The 14,168-nt window shown below is 43.7% G+C and overlaps 1 protein-coding gene across 8 annotated transcripts in view; it reads right to left on the bottom strand.

Moving 5' to 3' along the window:
- The window catches only part of GNB1L (G protein subunit beta 1 like), a 62,795-nt gene that overhangs the window by 40,878 nt on the left and 7,749 nt on the right, over positions 1-14,168 (bottom strand). For 2 of the 8 annotated variants that reach the window (XM_084539006.1, XM_084539009.1), the window contains exon 1: positions 354-432. The gene's annotated coding sequence lies outside the window, so the exon portion shown is untranslated. Of the gene's footprint in view, positions 1-353; positions 433-505; positions 533-639; positions 756-3,227; positions 3,395-4,221; positions 4,334-8,229; positions 8,411-11,958; positions 12,076-12,350; positions 12,539-14,168 lie in introns of those variants that run through there. The other 6 variants (XM_084539014.1, XM_084539010.1, XM_084539007.1 and 3 more) reach the window with 6 other exon arrangements.

Below are 14,168 nucleotides of genomic sequence, written 5' to 3'. Positions count from 1 at the left end.
TTGATGTATTAAATATAAAAGCCTCGGGTCACTCTGGATGGGGGGGCCTCAGGGGGCCTCCAGCTCACAGTAGGGCCAGCTGAGACCAGACCGTGCTGAGCAGCGCTCTATCCAGGCAATAAATAGTGTGCTATTTTTTCGTTTTACTGTATGCCGCATTAAGTAACAATACCACGGATTACTTTAGGAAAAGCTTTCAACTGAGGGGAGTTGGAGCACGCAAGAAAACGACCCCAGAGCAAGGCTGCCCGGGGCAGGGCCGGTTTCCAGGCGCAGCAGGCCGCGCTCCCCTCACGGCCACCTGCAGGGCGGCACCGCCGCGTGCCGTGCAACGCCTCAGCACCGCTCCTTGCCTGCTGAACGCCTCAGCACCGCTCCTCGTTCCGGCCACACAGCCGGGCTGGGCTGTGCAGCAGCGCACGGACGAGGCGCTCCCTGAGGCGTGCGGGACCCCCTCAGGCGGCCGCCTCAGCGCCCGGCCGGGCCCGCCGCCCCCCCCCTCCACCTCAGCTCAGGCAGCGGGCGCGAGGCGTTGCCATGGCGACGCGCATGCGCACTGCCCCAACCCCCCCCTCCCCTCCCCAGCGGCCGCACCGGGCCCCCCCCGCGGCGCTCCCTCCCCCCCCCCCAGTCTCTCACCGGGCGGGCGGGGAGGGGCGTGGCCGCGGCGCGGCTCTGACTCGGCGCTGCTGGGCCGGCGCAGCCCGCAGCACGGGGCCAGGCGGCCGCAGAGGAACGCCGAGCGCCCACGTGATGCCCGGCTCGTGGCGGGCCGGGGCCGCGCATGCGCTGTCGGGGCGCTGCCGGCGGGGTGAGGGAGCTCGCTGAGGGGGACCGGGGTGCGCCCCGGCTGCACCCAGGGGTGCTCAGGGGAAGCAAAGTCCGGCCGCGAGGGAAAGGCTGCCCTACCTGGGACCTTGGCAGAGGGCTGTGCTGCTGCCAGGCCGGCTAGAAGGAGCAATAAAACATCCTTCACAACTTTTCTGCCTCTTTTGACCGTGGAGCCAAAGAGCCTTTCAAAGCTAAATTACACCCGGAGTGCCACACTGCTATTAAATGCCTACCAGAATTTGTATTTCTACTCAAATTCTCTCAAATCCGTCATCAGAAGGAACACTGATTCTTGCACACAGCACACTGAGGACTGTATGATGCCTCTTAGCACGGAAAATGTCCTAAGCACCAACAAATACCTTCAGTATTTTATAATGCCCCATACTTCTGTGCGTGTTTTGCTGAAATGATTTAAATTAAGAGATTTAGAACAGCAGATCATTGCTATAAAATGCAATTCCTAGTGAAAACACATGTACAGCTTACTTTCAGGTCTTTAAGTTGTTAGGAGCTAGATGTTTATTAGAGCATGGTGCAGTTACTATTCCCTGCAGTCACCTTGACAATGAAATACCCCTTTCACAACATAAAGATAACGAGGTATATGGCAAGATAAGGTGGTTACCAGAATTCAGGAATGACAGAATCCAATTAATTTAACATGAATTAATGCAAGATCAAATTTATTACAGTTGGATGCAATTTGTAATTGAAAGTCACATTACAGTGCACGTTTTTACATGTTATCTCCCATCAGTAAGAGATCTCAAACACTCTCCATTTTGAACAGCAGCAATGTATTTATTCTATCGCCCATAACTCTTCCTTACACATCTGCTGTGAAGAACATCAGGGACTAGCAGCCCGGCTGTGCGCCAGGGGCTTTGCTATTGCTCTTTCTCACAGAGGTCCATGACTGAGGTTCAAACAGAAAACCAGGATTCATCTTCTTTGACTGCCTGTTACTTGATCATCCTTTTTTCCCCATTCTTCACTCCTCTAAGGGCTCACCTCTCTTCTTTTTTGGGTAGGAGGGGTGGAATCAGCCCTCTCGTTAAATAAACCTTTCAAACTCCTATCTTCAAAATAAACACTTTATTGTGGACAGTCCAAGCTCCTTAGGTAAAGCTTTAGGTCTCAAATCCAAAAGATACACTGTGTCCTTTTAATAATTTCATAGTGGAAACCCTTTATTTGCCCATTCCTGTGGTGTTATGGAGGTTTTCAATGATTCTGGTTTAGGTTTCGGGATTAGGTGAAACCAGAGTGCCTTAAACCTCTTTAGAGGTTTGGGATTAGGTCTGCAGCAGGCCTAATATAGCCTTTCTGTGCAAGGCTAAATTAAATGGCAGGAATATTTGTTGTGCGCTGATTCACAGGTGTTTGGCAAAATACCAGAAAACATTAAGGAACCACTGGAAGAATCATGAAGGCAAAGCCATCGAAACATGAGTATTAGCTAAGTACTGCAGTATCACTTGCAACTGTGGGGTCTTTCAGACTGCTTCTAAGTGATTTTAAGCATGGATATCATTTTATGTGTGTCTCTCACACGAATGTGAGTAAATTGAAGATCTGTCATGCAAATGGATCAAGGATATTTATTTGGGTATCACATTCTGGTAATTGCTGCCTGTTTTATAGCAAATATATATAAAAGTTCATCAAACAGCTGATACCACTGAAGCTCTATTGTTTTATTGTACACATAAATTCTACTCCTTCTCTGAGGTATGCATTGCCCTGACAGCATATGTTAGGTCATGAGGAGAGAAGCACAATAGATTTATGCCTATTATTAAAACTCCACCCTGTCTGGGTCAGGAGGCAGAGACATTTACCTCATTGATGACCGTAGACTAATTGGAGGAGATAGGTTAGTTGTGTAGGCTGTCTACCGTGAGGCTTTTCAGCAGCTTTTCAGTACCTATCTCTAGTATGGATATTTTTCCTTGACATGCTCAGCTCCAGTCTGTAATACTGGCAAGGCCTGTCTAACTGGCCATACCTGTGACACACAGGCTGAGGTGAGCAGATTTCATCAAGCAGAATGAAGAGCAGCTCAGCACTATGGTGTCAGGATCTCTGCAAAATCCAGCAGCTGATTTAGCTGCATTTATAGGGAAAACTAAGCTTCAGATGCCTGGCTCTGCAATGCCTGGCCCTGGTATCAAGATGAGCAGGATACATTGTTACTTCAAGGCAATGCACAGAGCCCAGTGTTTGCTCCTGCAGCTGTCCAAAATGGGTTGCTACTTGAGCATAACGATCTCCTCACACTCATTTCTTTCACTGATGATGAAAGGCCTGTCAGCCCTCTTCAGAGAATTGTATTCTTAATGTATTTCTGTCCCCAAATAACTGAATTTTAATTTCAACAACTGTAGACTTACCTATTTAGGAAGTCAGCCACATCTCGGAATTACAGGGTTTCTCTGATGGTTTTGTTTTTTTTTTTCCACGCCAACAATCAGTTCTCTTGCAGGCAGCTTTTTTGGATTCCTATGGCAAGTCTTCCAATTAACAGTGCATACATCTAGATTGTATCTTCTCAGGGCTGCTTGAAAAATCAAAACAGAAATAGTTAAGACAAGTTTCAAAAGAGTATGTCCGCTCTAATCCAATGAACTGTAAAAATAAGAGGGAGGCAAACTGGAAGGATTTAATAATCCTAGAATCAGTATAAAATATTATTTACTGCTTAAATCTAGACAAGGTTTGAGCTTTAAATATGAGTTCCTCCCATCCTTAATGGCGCACGTAAGGAAGAACAAGAGAGAGATGTTACCAGTCAAGGACAAAACCATAAAATAAAGAGCAGAAGAATAATTAAATGAAAGTATTAGGGGCCAAGGGAGGCTTAGTGGGAGTTTGCTTTCATACACGATTGATCTATACTTGAAAAGAAAAGAAAAAAAGACACCCTCCTCATCCTTAAATGAGATGTTATTTGAGCATAAATAACAGTCTCATGTCAAACACGCTGCTATTTCCAATGGAGCCTTTACACTACAAAACCACAACATTCTCAGTCCTAATCTCCCTCAGATAAAACAATACAGCTGGTGGCTGTGAATCAGCTCTTCGAAACCAACTTTTGAAAAGAGCAACACATTTGGGGTAAAGAGAAATGGAGGAGACAAAGAGCTGCTGTGTATAGAGCACTGTGAAGCAAGACCCCTCCTTTCTTGCTCAGAAACCTGCAGTAACACCTGGTAATTGTTTTTCTCTGTGTGGGATGTGTAGCTTCATGCAGCTACCTCAAGGGACCATGGGGCCCTTGGTGTATCTGGGTGTTCAGATGCACATCAGGCCTGGCTGTCACTGAAATCAGAAGCAGTGAATCACCAAAATCCTCCTGGATGCTTGAGTCTTGGATTATTTTACCTTTCAAAAACAATAAAGGGCTCTGACCAGAAATCTAAAGAGTTCTTGTATTTTTGGAGCCCATGAAAGGCAACGGGTGATCTCAGTCCAAGAGGTGGGGGGGAAAAGGGGCATGAAAACATCACAGACTTGCTCAGCTCCAGCCTGAGGAAGAAGGGTGTGGTGAGAACGAACAGCTGGGCCTACCCAAGGGCTCTCCATGCCAAAAAAGCGCACTCCTCCTTTCCCAGCCCTTTTGCAGCCACATGGCCGTGTCCCCTCCCTTGTGCTGACCCTAACATGCATCTGAGTAGCATAAGGACTGATGCGAGGCAGGAACATGGGGCAGGAAAGGAGAGGGCCTGGGAAGGAGAGCAATCGCACTGGAACAGACCTGCCCTGGTTGGTGGCACCCAAAGGAGCAGGCCAGCTGGGACGCAGAGGTTTCCGGCCAGCAAATGACACCTCACCTTAAGCAGGAAGCTCATTTCCCTCCACAGCCAGTGAGTAAAAACAGACTGAACTACATGGGAACATCCCCTTCACCTTTGTTTCTGATTCCACTGTTTCCTAGCGTAATGCACATAAACAAGCTTTGGAATCCAGAGGTGGCACCCCATGGAAGGGGAAGAAACCTTTGGTCTCAGCACAGCCCCCAGTGCTGCCGTGCTCTGACTGGGAAGACCTGGCACTGATGGTGGCACGGGGTGTCCTATGGTATTGAGCACTGGAACAGAAGAAATGTTGTGCCATTCACGTTTTCATATGGGGTTTAGGAGCCTTGGCTATAGCTCAGGGAAATTCCTAGTGATCTTTTTGAGCCCTTCTCAAAAAATAAAAAATAAAAAAGAGAGAAATGAGCTGGACATTGTGCTCCTCAAAGGGATCATTGGAAAATGGCCTGGGGACACTGTCCAGGGACATCAGCTGTACAACCACCCCACCAGTGCTACTGTTGCAGCAAAACTGCTGATGCTGAGAGCTCAGATGAGAAAGAGATACTGGCAGGATGCAAAATCCAAACTAACCAGAAAAGAGGACCAAGGAGCAAACCTAAATCAAGGTCCATCTGCAAAAGCCAATGTTCTTCTTATATCTGAAACAAACATCCCCACTTATTAGGGATTCGAAGGCAGAGTGAAAGCACAGCAGTTCCACCATAGCATGAAACACAGCCTCTCACATTTGATTTCTGAGGACAGATCATTTTTCTTGGGGTGGGGGTACATGAACAGCAACAGATACCTCATGTCTGGTTCAGACAGACCAACCAAAGGGCTCAAGTGGACACACACACACACACACACACACACTACCAGCAGCATGTGATGGGATTTAGTGCAAGGAAATCAAACTCTCTGTCCCACCTCCCGAGCTTATTCTTTAAAGACCAGTCCTATGCTCACAGCTGGAGTTTATGTGAGTCCTGCCTTATTAATTAAGTGTAGCCAGTGCTTTTCTACCCTGAATTCCAACAGCAGCAATTAGAAAGCAGATACTTCACACATAACAGCTGGTCCATTTAACACCCTCCCCATACTATTTGCTCCCCTCCCCCAGCCAATATATGTCCTCCTTTTCCATCCTTTCATGTAATGGAGAAGGAGGGTAAAATCAAGGTGGCAAAGCCAGGGGCAGCAGATAACCATATTCTTATTAAAAATCATCTAGTGTAACACTGAAAGTGGAGGGGTGTTGTTGAGAGCACGTTTCTGAGCAAGGAATCGTAACATTTACCTAACAGATGGGAAAAAGTGCCTTGGCTGTCTACTGTGTCCTCCTTAAAAGGGGATCTGTATCAAAGTAGCAGCATATTTTCTTCACCACAGGCTGTTGATGTCATTAGAGCAAGTCTCGTTTTTATTTAATGCCAGAGTTAAGAGTCACATAAAATTGGCACAGGTGAAGGCACCAGGCCCATTAAGTTGTGCAACGTGACTCTCTGGGAATTTTTTGAATGTTCATGTACCTCCAATTTATTTATGCTTGGGCAAGTCAGCCCCAGAGCTTCTCCTCCCTATTTCCCAGTATGAATACAGCCTCAATCCTGCCATTAGACCTGTAAAAAAACCTACTCAATCCAACTAAATTTGCTCCACTCTTAGGGAAGATCCAGTTACAGGAAAGGCAGTTCTGCCCCTCTCTGTGTTACATGCATCACTGGGAGATGCTGTGGACATAAAATTAAAGCCAGAAAAAAAAAAAAAAAGCATCAAACCAACAACCCCAAAACAAAAAACGAACAGTGTAACAGCAAAAGTGAAATCTGCCCTTACCAAACAACATTAAGTGCATGTTCTACTCCCAAACAGGTACTTTAGAGATCACCTCCTGATTTAAAGCAGGTAGAGCTTTTCTGAGGGAAACCAAGTTAAAAGAAATGGAGATTCATTTGCTTCTGCAAGACACTTCTGAAGGAGGGAACTAATTCTGTTGTATTTCAGGCACAGGGCCTCTCAACAGTCACAACATTTCTCTTCCTAGCATGGCTGGCATTTTTTAAATGTAGAATTTATAGGAAAAATAGAGATCCGGTACTAAACAGGTCATCTGGTCATGATATCAATAGGAATAATAACAAAAGAGTAGACAGCCAAAGTATTCCAGTGCTGTGAGATTTTTCTGGTGGGTTATTTCCCACTGATCCTGAAATTAGGCATCACAAGGACATTTTTAGTTATAATATGGGGAAGATTTAGCTCCAGCTGTAAAGTTCTTATTTCCTTCCTCAAAGGGTGTTGGAGAGGCTCCTATTGCAGCCAAACCCCCATATATTTGCTATTTTTTAATCAATTTTTCACCACTTTTGGTGGTGCACCACTAACATACTCTGTGGAAGCCTGATGAAGCACCTAACACTTATGTTACAGACAGGGAGAACAAGTTAGGATGGATTAAGTGATCTGCCCAGCTTCCCACAAGACAGCACAGGTGTGGCTGAAAATAAAAAAGAAATCCCAACTTTCAGTCTTTCGTGTTAAACTAATCTGCTTTTATGCTTTCCTGTAAAAACAAAACAAAGCAATTTCATTAACCTGTTTGGTGGTAACTAGCATGGGTACTCCTAATTAAACAGAAAGATCTGCATATTCTCAAAACTGTTAGAGCTAATTAGTCAGCTGGACCCTTTTTCTTCTCCTGCACCCTTCTAAAAGAGAAAAATAAAAGGACAGTCCTTTATAATTGCCAAGGCTTCCACTAATGAAAGCAAAAATGGCATTTTATATTTGGCAGTTAGTAGTAAACACTATTATTAAAGCTATAATAAGAACAGCTAACGTTTTATGAAATATTAGTGATGTCTAAGCGTACAGTAGTGCCCTCATCTCTTTAGTTAAAATTACAAAATGATTAACAGCCCAATTAAAAACATTTTTGTTTTTGACATGATAAATTATACTTTATCTACCTAGCTGTAGATATAATTGATTATTTTATCCGTTTGCTGTTGGCTGTCATTAAAAAAGACAGATACCATGGCTTTCTGGCCTCTCTCCCGCTGAGAGAAAGAACAAATCCTGCTATTAACGACAGACAGCATCATTATGAAAAAATTCCATTTGCCACTAGGCAACATAGCCGAGTTCAAGTAATTATTGTATTAGTCAAGCTGTTGAGAAGTTCCATAAAATTGAGAGAGTTTTTAAGGAGCATTCAACATTATTTGGCAACTTTTGTGATGTAACAATTAAAACCATGCTCCAGGCCCAAAATGTGCAGCAGATTGCCAAAATCAGATAAAACCCTAGAGGGCCCCTGACTCGCAAAGAAAAAAAAAATCAAACTGTTTACTTTTAAGATCAGACATTCATCAACATTTGGCTTTTGTTTCAGCCAGTGTCAGATAATAACAGCACCACGTTTTCAGTCAGCTTCTAACAAAACTCTATGCAGTTTGATGTCAGGCCTCTGCGAGTTAGCTGAGGCTGACACTAGCCTCTCCTCAGGAAAGGGAAACCTTAGAGACAGCTGATGCTACCAACCTTGCTTGGTAGATCAGACACCTGGGAGCACTCAGCAGTACAGTACCTTCTGGAGTGAATCATATCTATTTTCTACCAGTGAGCTTCAGGAAATGACTGCGGAGAAGTGCAAGTTATTCCTTCCTTTCACATCTAGGAGCTGAGCCAGGCAACACCTCAGACTGTCACGGCTCCAGGGGATAAAGCTGAAGTCTCCTGTCCATGTACCCCATTAACCTGTCAGAGAACTGTTGGAAAAAAAAAATCACACTTTAAAACTTCCAAGGGAAATTGCTACTGAACCAAGTAATGGCCAAGTTTATCATCTACCTACTTCTCTATTGAATAGCGGTTAAGGAATAAAGATTTACAGTACCAGAAATGAAGGTACAATATTACACTTCTGCAGCGGAAGGTGAAGTTGGGTACAAAATGCAGACTATAGGAGTCACTTCAAGAGCACATCTGTTTGTACAGGAGTTAAAAGGCATTCATCTCCCTTCACAGAAGAGTGCCCAAGTCAGGAAGTCTTCACATATCAAAGAACTTTGATGGGAGCACTACTTTTCAGGGCAGTCAAACAGAGCTGAGATCTGAACCCATGACAAGGAGGAGCCAGGATACTGCTGTTGCCATTAGGGAACAGCAGGTTTTAGCACTAACATCTTGCCAGTCTCCACCTGGAACAAGCCGTACCAAGTAGGACAGATGAAAAGATACACTGGAGCCTACCATAACATGGCCTTTCATCACACAGGTTCTGGATTGAAGAACGCTGCCAACTGTTAGGATCTGCTATTTAATAAAAGAACAAACCCAGAACCCTCAGCAATCGTGGCTTCTACCTGCTTTAAATGGGAACAGCGGTACATAGCAGTACAGGCCAAAGGCTAGCCACCTGTGGTTCATGGGCAGCTCTTGAACCATATTATATTGACAAGGAAAAGCGAGGAGCTCAGACTTCTGAGAGAGAGGGAATATGAAAGCAAAGCTGCTTCTCTCTCCCTGTTCTGAGACCAATCTTGCTGCTATGCAAGGCAAATAAGCCTGAGTCCCATTAAGCTCAGGAATCAGCAAATGCTGGAAGATATGGCCACATTCCCCAGCAAATTTAACTTCCAACTTGAGTCTGACAATTGCCCAGGTGTGGTGAGATGTGAAGCTGTAGAAGTATAAAACCCTCAATAACTAACCAGCTGTTTTTTAGGAAACAGCATGGCCACGCAGTTTTCTTCAGCAGAGCTGAAGCACATACATGTATTGTGATAGCATTCAATTTTATTGCCTAGTAGAGCATGTGGAGCCAACAATTTAAGTGAAGCACCCTAGGTCAGCTCAAGAACATAGGTTAGTATCTGTTAGTGTGGAAAACAAATAATTCAATCTCTTATTCTTGAATTATATGAGTTAATTATGCCAAATCCTCAGCATATTAGACAAGTCCCAGCTGAAGGCTTAGGAAGATTTTTTTAATAAATATTATCTATTAACATTAAAACTTCCATTAAAAGAATTGTTACAAGATATGTGTGAGATCCATCTAAGCTTAAAAAAAATCATCTGAAAAAGCTATGTTCCTAATATTTTTGTTAGTCTTTTTGGCTTACAGTTCATCTGAGCCATCAGTGAAGACAATACAAACTCCAGCACACAGCAAGGAAACCTCAGCGACAAAAAAGGGAGAGCAGAGCAGATTGACAGTACAGCATTTACAGGTATTACTGAGAACAAGACACTCACTGGAAAAAAAAATAATTGAAATTTTGGGCATTTTTGGATCAACAGCTATGAAGAAGGCTAAACTCCCTTGTTCAACCAACTCCTCACAGACCACTCCTACAGTTTCTCTTTGGACTGTAGGAACAAGCCTGTACAATTCAAGCAGTTTCCATGCCAGCTTGTGCTGTTCGGGCTCTAGTTTGTAGGTGCTTGCATCTTCCCCAGTTGTGCCAGCTGGCTGGTGCTGCTGTTCAGAAGGATGCCAGATGGCTAGTGCTTTAGCCAACCTGGTTTCCTGACCGATTTTTAGCTGCCGCTTTAATTAAAATAAAACATAAATAAAAAACGCAAATGTATCAGCTAACACAAGCCATTGGATGCCTCTTGTTCAACTGGTGTGCAGCAGACAGAACCACAGACTTCTCTTCCACACCACCAGTATCTCCCCCTCCAAAAAAAAATAAAAAAATCAGCCCATCTGCTAAAGCTATCAAGCTCTTTACGCTGCACTGTACCACTTCCTATTTATAGGATCCAGTGCCCTCTACTGAGAAGAACAAAAAAAAGCATTAATGTTTCCCAGGCCCTGCACGGTTGCTGTTAAGGTACAGCAGTATTAGACCTGGAAGTCTACCTCTCCCTTGCATGCACACACATGCACCCATTGACCCATCTGCCATCAGTGTTGCCAGGTTATTACAAAACAACACATGGAAAGTATCGAGGAACTTGCAACAGCTACAGAGCTGTCATAAGAGCTGTCACTTTCTGGAAGGGGAAATCCATGTGGACATATGGTAGTTGTGAAAGGAGCTGGACTAGCAACCTTGGCAGGCTCAAGTCGAACAGAAATGTTGCTGCTTTGCCTTGATCTTTATTTACAATAAACGCCTCGGCTCCAGCTCAGCGTTTTTATCTGGGAGCAGCCGCCAGCATTTCTGTGACCGTGTTCCGTCTCATTGGTGCACTGACATATTTACACACGGGCCGGGGCTTGGGCAGCTGTGAATAAGAGGCCATATATCAAGAGAGGAAAAAGGGATGCAAAGATGAATTTTATGAAATATTTTCCATTTTTCTTTGACTTGGTTGTGCATTTTGCTACGGCCCATTGGATGCTCACTCAGCACTTGGACACTTTGCTCCATGATGTCTCGCCTACATTTCTAGTTGTGTCTACATGCCAAGCCTAGCCCAATACCTGAGGCAGCCTACAGGGAAAAGGAGATTCAAAAAAAAGAAAAAGGTGGGTGGGAGGGAAATTTCCTGCCTTTCAATGGCGTGTGCTACAGGAAAGAGAATGATGTCTTGAAAGTCACCAAGCAGTCTTGTCCGATTTCCACATTGTACAGGCTGTTGCGTTTTATTTCTGACTGCCAAAGCAAGAGAAATTATTCCCATAACTTTGTGAGAAAAAATAATCACGTCCCTTTTGCAATTTAAGGATGTCATATCATCTTTAACTTCTTCTTTGGGCAATGGAAAGGGTTAATTCCTTACAGTGATGACTAATCCTTTCCTTTTTCCCTGTGGCTGACTAATAGTTTAGATGTGTTGACTCTGTTTAAAAAGACAAGCTTTGGACATAATATTAATGATACCTTATGTGCAATAACATTAGAAAACAAACACAGATGCACCTGGGGAGTCTGAAGGCATCTTCTGGCCTTTCTGGGCTGACAGGACAGAGTGGCCCTCCGACATTTCCACGTGGAAAAACATTGTCTATGACACAGTTTACTTTGAGTGACCCTCTTGCCTTTCAAACAATGAGAAGTCAGGACCATTGTGAAGCTAAAAATTTGTTTCATAAGAACAGGCCATCGCTCAACCAGCTGAAAAGAAAAAATAAAAAAGGAATGCAAAGAAACAATTGGAAAGAAAAACTGGACATTTGAATGGAATAACTGCTGGTGTCTTTCCTCTGGCATTGACAACTAACAAAGGGTGTGAGCACTTTTTCTCCTTTTTTTTTTTTTTTTTTTTTTTGCAAGGCAAAAATGGGAAGAGAGCACCGTTTGTTTATTCACTTGTCTTGGAGCCACGCTAGCACAAAAAAGTCACTGCAAACACTTACCCAAGGCTCAGGTTCATTCCACTGGGATGCAAGAACTCCATACTCCCTTGATAGCCTATGTAAGATCCAAACAGCACATGGAAGTACTTATTTCCCTCTGTTGTCTGTTCAGGAGATCTAGGGGACAGAAGCATTAATTCCAGTTACGTCACCTTGACATGGTCTAAAAACTAGGTAGGCCTAGCTGATCAGTTGTAGATATTACTTACCACAGGTGTACGCAAAGCCTTGGCACAACAAGTCTCACTTCAGAGACTTGTTATGTCTTGTGGAGACATCCCATCCTAAGCGTCATAGCACAAGCAGAACAAAACAGATGTCCTATTGCTGCCAAACCATAGATAATTCTGGTACAACTGTGATTCAAGGGAGCTGAGTCAGGGCAATCTCACCTGGAACAAAGGACCAGCAGGTCCCAGGATAAGATTATCTCCACTAGTGTCAGTACTGTTGAAGAACCTTCTTAGATGTTTCCTTGGAGCTTTCTTCTCTGAATGGTTTCATTAGCTTCACTGCAGCAGCTGAAGTTACAGTGAAAAGGGGCAAAGGTCCTCAAGTATGCCCAGAGCTCTGCAGGAGACTGGCAGGGAAAAAAACACCAGTTTTAACAGGTACTTGTACACCCTCTGCCATTAACACAGGATCACTACTTCAAACTAAGATGTGAGGATCATTTAATGACTCACACAAGATCATACATATGGTGCTTACATCAAGAATTTGACCCACCAAGCCATCCAACACCTCTGAATTGTTCATTGAGGTTTAGGAGTCCATTTTAATATATAAATGTAGAATTTGGAGCCAGAAAGGAACAGTAAATTAAATACTGAGGAATTTGTCACATCTCTGTTCAAAGAATGCTAGCATTTCACGTAAGGAATTACATGCTACAGACAGTTGCAATCATCTTCTGCACAAATAATTTAAGCTTACTTGGTCTGTTTTATTCTGATTTAAATTTTTATTAGAAATATAAATACCTACGTTGGTCACCAAACCAAATAAAACAAACATATTGAGTAGGGTCTATTATAGACTAATATGGAAACAAATAATCTGCAAGTCTGGTTTTATTTATAAGCTTATTTGAGTCTTTACCCTAGGCTCATATTAATCGGGTTTGTGGTTTCCACATCTGTACTGCTGATGCCCAGTGCAGACAGCATGCCAAGTCAGACCTGGGCATCCTCCAAGCTCTAAATGGAAAACACATGCTTCAACTCCAGCTACCTCAAGACAAGCAGGGCAAGCAACCTACCAAATAACCACAGCGGGTACAGCAGGCAGAGTAAAACTCTGGGGAACTTTCTGAGGTGCCTGCTTGAAAGCTTCTTGCTTCTGACTTGCTCCAGGGGCAGTCAGGCTGCCGCCTGTATTATATTTGCTCTCTCTGATGATCAAGAGATACCAATTCCCTTTGTAGCCTTCTTTTCCTGTAGCTGCAGCTAGAAATACACAGGCTGGACCAGTTAGTTCCCAGTGTCAACTAGTAATACATATTCTAGAGGAAGATGGAAGAACTCCTGCAGATGATGGCAATGCAGTATGAATTCTTTCCAGAACCCTTGATTATTTTTAATATTTATAAAAAGCATTCTGAACATTCATGAGAGCCATAAATATATATATAAAAAAATGTCCATGCCCCTTGTCAAACCAAAATGGATCCAGCTGTTCTGCGGTGCTGGTCTCTGAGTGCAGAGAATCCCTGTATTAATGAAAGATGTATAAAGGGAATCCCAAACTAGAAATATGATCTCTGCTAAAGACTGCTTAAATCAACTATTAGAGAATATTTCAGGGAAGGATGTGAATACAAAGCTGATTCTCAATACAGCTGAGATCCAGTTCTGAGAACTTATCTCCATGAGGACATCTGTATTGCCTGTAGACAATTTTTAGGGCTAGCTGATTCCAGACACACTATGCTTTGTTCTGGTACGATATCTCCCAAGTTTTATGCCAGTGTAACTGCATCACTGCAAACTCATCCTCTAGAGTTCAGCAGAAACAGCACAGTATGAATGCCAGACCTGCTTCCTTCTTAGGCAGAGGATTGAGGCCAATATGTGAGCTGTAGCAAAATGATACGTGAGCATAGTGGGAAAAAGTGAAGCAGCATTGTTGGCATAAACACCAGAAACTTGGCAAAGACAGTCAAATTTTTTCCCTATGTGCCCTATGATGGTCATCTGGAAGCCTCTGCC

This window comes from Aythya ferina (assembly GCF_964211825.1).
Source record: "Aythya ferina genome assembly, chromosome: 17".
Taxonomy (NCBI): Eukaryota; Metazoa; Chordata; class Aves; order Anseriformes; family Anatidae; genus Aythya; species Aythya ferina.
Note: the sequence above shows the minus strand (reverse complement) of the source record. Positions and strands in the feature narration are given on the sequence as shown.